The 6185-nt window shown below is 33.6% G+C and overlaps 1 non-coding gene across 1 annotated transcript; it reads right to left on the bottom strand.

Annotated features, from left to right (window-relative positions):
* Positions 1-52: 52 nt before the first annotated feature.
* LOC120597996 (small nucleolar RNA U13) lies at positions 53-156 on the bottom strand. The gene has a single exon (XR_005651488.1). It is a non-coding gene; the product is annotated as a small nucleolar RNA U13 (small nucleolar RNA).
* Positions 157-6185: the final 6029 nt, after the last annotated feature.

The following is a 6185-nucleotide window of genomic DNA, read 5'->3' as shown; positions in this document are numbered from 1 at the left end:
ATATATATATATATATATTTATTTACATAAATATATATATATATATATATATAACCAGATGGGTTATATGCTGACATTGTAACAAGATTTAAGGGAGGCACATCTCACACAATGGCATGAACACCCAGTCATCATGCTTATAAACTACAATAGGATGTATTAGGAGTTTTTGATTACTGATCAGTTTTATTAGTAATAATCAGTGAGTTCAGATTTTCTGACTCTTCTTGATTCAGACTTGGGAGATTGTATGTTTCTAAGAATGTATCCATTTCTTCCAGATTGTGCAATTTATCAGAATATAATTGCTCATAGTATTTTATTATAATCATTTGTATTTCTGTGGAGTCAGTTGTCACTTCTCTTTTAATTTCTGATTTTATTAATTTGTGTCCTTTGTCTTTAGTTTCTTGATGAGTCTTGTTAGGATTCTTTCTATTTTTTTCTTGATGAGTCTTGAAAAAATAAAAGTTTATGAATTTTGTTTATATTTTCAAAGAACCAGCTCTTGGTTTCATTGATCTTTTGTATTGTTTCTTAGACTCTATTTTGTTTATTTCTGCTCTGATCTTTATTATTTCCTTCCTTCTACTCACTATGGGCTTTGTTTGTGTTATTTTTCCAGTTCCTTTAGGTGTAGATTAGACTGTTCATTTGAGACTTTTCTTGTTTCTTGAGGTAGGCCTGTATTGCTATGAATTTCCCTGTCAAGACTGCTTTTGCTGTGTTCCATAGATTTTGGGTCATTTTGTTTTCATTTCATTTTCATTTTAAGATATCTTTTGATTTCTTCCTTGATTTCATTTTTAATCCATTCATTGTTAAATATCATGTTATTAGCTATTATGTGTTTGTGTATTTTTCAGTTTTTTTTCTTTTGATCGATTTCTAATTTCATATCATTGTGGTTGGAGAAGACGTTTGATAAGTTTTCAAACTTCTTAAATTTATTAAGACTGTTTTTGTGGGCTGACGTGTTCTATCTTGGAAAACGTATTACTGCACTAAAGAAGAATGTGTATTCCACTGTTTTGGGTAAAAATAATCAAAATATCAATTAAATCCATCTGGTTTCATGTGTCATTTAAGGACACTGTTTTCCTGTTGATGCGTTTTTGTTTTGTTTTGTTTTGTTTTGTTTTTTTTATGGTGACATTGGTTAACAAAATCCAATAAGTTTCAGCTATATACTTTAACAATAAGGTATATATATATTTACACTATGTATTCACCTCCCATAGTTAGATTTCTTTCACTCACTACGTATTTGACCCCCTTTACTCTATCTAATTCCCCCTCCTCCCACTACCTACCATCTGGTAACCACTAGTGTATAGTCCATGTCCATGAGTCTCTGTTTATTTGTCTTGTTCATTTGTCGCTTTTAGGTTTATATCTCACATGTAAGTGATATCATGTGATTTTCAACTTTTTCCGTCTGACATATTTCTCTTAGCATGATTATCTCGAGGTCCATCCATGTTGCAAATGGCAGTATTTCATGTCTTTTTATGGCTGAGTAATATTCCATTGTATATATGTACCACAGCTTCTTTATCCAATCGTATATCATAGGACACTTTGATTGTCCTGGCCACTGTGAATAATGCTTCTATGAACATCAGTATGCAAATATCTTTTTGATTATATGTTTTCAAGTCTTTGAGGTAAATAGCCAGTAGAGGGTTTGCTGGATCATATGGTAGATCAATTCTTAGTCTTTTGAGGAACTTCCGTACTGTTTTCCATAGTGGCTGTACCAATTTGCAGTCCCACCAGCAGTTTATGAGAGTTCCTTCTTTTCCACATCCTCTCCATAACTTGTTATTACTTGTTGATTATAGCTAATCTAACAGGTGTGGGATGATATCTCATTGTGGTTTTTATTTGCATTTCCTTAATAGCTAGCAATATTGAGCATCTTTTCAAATATTTGTTGGCCATTTGTATGTCTGTTCAGATCCTCTGCCCATTTTTTGATTGGATCATTTGTTTTTGTTGTTGTTGTTGTTTGATTTGTATGAGTTCTTTGTCTATTTTGGATATTAGGCCCTTATCAGAGGCATTGCTTACAAATATATTTTCCCATGCAGATGGTTGACTCTTTACCTTGTTGACAATTTCTTTTACTGAGCAGTAGCTTTTCAGGTTGATGTAGTCCCATTCATTTATTTTAGCTTTTACTTCTCTTGCTTTTGAAGTCAAATTTATAAAATCCCCTTTAAGTCCAAGGTCCTTGAGTTTACTTCCTATATTTTCTTGTATGAATTTTTTGTTTGTTTGTTTCAGGTTTTATATTCAGGTCCTTAATCCATTTTGAGTTAATTTTGGTGTGTGGTGATAGACAACAGTCTAGTTTCATTTTTTTGCAGGTTGTTTTCCAATTTTCCCAGTGTCATTTATTGAAGAGGCTTTCCTTTCTCCACTGTATGTTTTTGGCTTTTTTTGTTGAAAATTATTTGCCCAAATAAATATGGGTTTACTTCTGGACTCTCGATTCTGTTCCACTGGTCCGTATGTCTGTTTTGCTGCCAGTACCATGTTGTTTTCATTACTGTCACTTTGTAGTATAATTTGAAGTCTGGCAGAGTGACGCCTCCATCCTCTTTCTTTTATCTCAGGATGGCTTTGGCAATTCACGGTCTTTTGTGCTTCCATACAAATCTGATGATTTTTTGTTCTATTTCTTAAAAAAATGCTGATGAGATTTTGATGGGGGTTGCATTAAATTTGTATAATGCTTTAGGTAATTTGGTCATTTTAACTATTGATTCTTACTATCCAAGAACATGGAATACCTTTCTATTTCTTTGTATCTTCTTTGGTTTCTTTTAATAGAGTCTTATAGTTTTCATTATATAGATCCTTCACATGCTTCATTAAATTTATTCCTAGGTATTTTATTCTTTTTGTTGCAATTGCAAAAGGAATTATATTTTCCACTTCTTTTTCCTACACTTCGTTACTAGAGTATAGGAACGCTATGGATTCTTGAAAGTTGATTTTGTATCCAGAAAGTTTACTGTATTTCCTTACTGTTTCCAGTAGTGTTTTTGTGGAGTCTTTAGGATTTTCTATATAGAGAATCATGTCATCCAAAAATAGTGACAGTTTGACTTATTCGTTTTCTATTTGGATGCCTTTTATATCTTTGTCTTCTTACCTGATTCCACTTTCTAGGACCTCCAATGTTATACTGAATAACAGTGGTGATAGTGGACAGCCTTGCCTTGTTCCTGATCTTAGAGGGAAGGTTTTTAGTTTTTCGCCTTTAAGTATTATGTTGGCTGAGAGTGTGTCATATACGGCCTTTATTATGTTAAGGTACTTTCCTTCTATACCGATTTTGTTGTTTTGATCATAAATGGATGCTGTATCTTGTTGAAGGCTTTTTCTGCATCTATTGATATGATAATATGTTTCTTATTTTTTAATTTGTTTATGCGGTGTATCACATTAATTGATTTGTGTGTGTTGAACCATCCCTGTGCCTCTGGGACCTAGCCCAATTGCTCATGGTGTATAATATTTTTAATATGTTGATGTATTCGGTTCGCTAGTATCGTATTTAGGATTTTTGCATCTGTGTTCATGAGAGATATCAGTCTGTAGTTTTCTTTTTTTGTGTTATCTTTACCAGGTTTTGATATCAGGGTAATATTAGCCTCATAAAATGAATTGGGGAAGAATTGCTTCCTCTTCGATTCTTTGGAAGAGTTTGAGGAGAATAGGTATTAAATCTTTTTTGAATGTTAGGTAGAATTCACTGGTGAAGCCATTTGGTCCTGGACTTTTACTTTTTGGTAGGTTTTTGATGATTGTTTCAATTTCATAATGCTGATTAGTCTATTTAGATTTTCCAGTTCTTGATTCATTCTAGGAAGGTTGCATTTCTCTAAATACTGGTCCATTTCTTCTAGGTTATTAAATTTGGCGATATATACCTTTTCATAGCATTCTTGTATGATCTTTTGTATTTCGGTGGTGTCAGTCATAATTTGCCCTCTTTCATCCTTGATTTGGTTTATTTGTGCCCTTTCTCTTTTTTCATGAGTGAGTCTAGCCAGGGGTTTGTCAATTTTATTAACCTTCTCAAAGAACAAGCTTTCTGTTGCATTTTTTTTTCTATTTTTTTCCTTTGTTTGTTTTCAATTTCATTTATTTCTGCTCTAAATTTGATGATTTCTTTTCTTCTGCTGACTTTATAGGCTTCATTTGTTCTTCCTTTTCTAGTTTTGTAAGATGAAACATTAGGTTGTTTATTTGGGCTCATTCTTGTTTTTGGAGATAGGCCTGTAATGATATGAACTTTCCTCTTATGACCACTTTTGCCATGTCCCAAAACTTTTGATATGTCGTACTATCATTATCATTTGTTTCTATGTTATCTCTTGATCTCTCTTTTTATTTCTTCTCTGATCCAGTTATTCTTCGGTAGCATGTTGTTTAATCTCCATGTATTCGTGGTTCTTCCTGATTTCTTTTTTGCAGTTGATCTCTAGTTTCAAAGCATTATGCCAGAGAATATGGTTGGTATGATTTCAACCCTCTTATATTTGCTGACGATACCTCTGTGTCCCAGTATGTGGTCAATTCTTGAGAATGTTCCATGGGCACTAGAGAAGGATGTATAAGTAGCTGTTTTGGGATGGAAGGCTCTGTGAATTGCAATTATGTCCAGTTGGTCTAATGCGTCATTTAAGGGCATTATTTCCTTATTGATTTTCTGTTTGGATGATCTGTCTATATCCGACAGTGGGGTATTTAGGTCCCCTACTACAATAGCGTTTTGTTCTGTTTCTCCTTTTAGTTCTGTTAGTAGTAATTGCTTTACATATTTCAGGCTTCCTGATTGGGAGCATAGATATTAATAAGTGTATGTCTTCTTGGTGCATGATTCCCTGTATCATTATGAAGCATTCCTCAGTATCTTTCTTTACCTTTTTTATTTTGAAATCTATTTCATCTGAAATTAGTACCACTAGTCCCGCTTTTCTCTGAATGCCATTTGCTTGAAATAGCATTTCCACCTTTTCGTCTTGCGTGTACATTTGTCTTTGGAGCTGAGATGTGTCTCCTGGAGGCAGCATATGGTTGGGTTTTGTTTTTTGATCCATTCTTCAACTCTTTGCTTTTTTATTGGTGAGTTCAGTTCATTTACATTTAAAGCGATTGTTGAAAGATGAGGTCTTCTTATAGCCATTTTATCCTTTGCGTCCTGGTTGCTCGGTGTTTCCATTGCTTCCTTGTCCTTGTGTTTCTGTTTTCTTTATTTTGGTTGGCTTTTGTGTGTTTTGCCTCTGGTTCTTCTTTTTTTATATTATATACTTCGGTTCTGAATCTTTGGTGTGTGGTTACCATTACAAATATGTAAAGGATAGTTATATATATATATATATACAGTCGTCCATTTTCTTCTGTGTGTGCCTTATCTCCATTCCCTTTAGCAAATTTGGTTCTTTGAATCCTCCCCTTTTCAATCATTGTTGTCTCAATTAGTCCCTATGTATGCTGAATGTTCGTTACTATCTTGCTATAGCAATTCTCTTCTTATTGTTTAAGCTTACACTGCCCTGTTCTTAGTAAAGATTGAACTCCTCTGCTTCCATTTGCCTGATAGTCGCCTTACTCCCAATTATGTATTTTTTTCTGGATACATTATTCTAGGCTGGAAGTTTCTTTCACTTAATAGTTCGAATATTTGATTCCACTCCTTTCTGGCTTGAAAGATTTGTGCTGAGAAGTTCTATGATAATCTAATGGATTTTCCTTTATAAGTTACTGTTTTCTTCTCCCTAGCTGCCCTGAGGACTCTGTCTTTGTCATTGAGTTTTGATAATTTTAATACGATATGTCTTGGTAAAGGCCTTTTGGGTTTGAGATAATGAGGTGTTCTATTGACTTCTTGAATTCCAAGCTCCAGTTCATTCCTTAGATTTGGGAAATTCTCTTGAAATTTTCCTGTCCCTGCTCCTTTTCCTGGTCTTAAGTAATGCCCATTATTCTTATGTTTCCTCTCCTGATGGTATCAGCTAGTTCTTGAATTTCTTTCTCGTTATTTTTCACTCTTCTTCCTTCAGATTTATTTCTAGATTTCTGTCTCCAATATCACTGATCTTTTCCTCCATTTGATTGACTGTAATTCCCAAACTTGCTATTTCACTTTTCAACTCTTGTAGTGTGTG

The sequence above is a fragment of the Pteropus medius genome, unplaced genomic scaffold (genome assembly GCF_902729225.1).
Source record: "Pteropus medius unplaced genomic scaffold, Ma_sr-lr_union100, whole genome shotgun sequence".
Classification (NCBI taxonomy): Eukaryota; Metazoa; Chordata; class Mammalia; order Chiroptera; family Pteropodidae; genus Pteropus; species Pteropus medius.
This window is presented reverse-complemented; position numbering and strand designations above follow the sequence as displayed.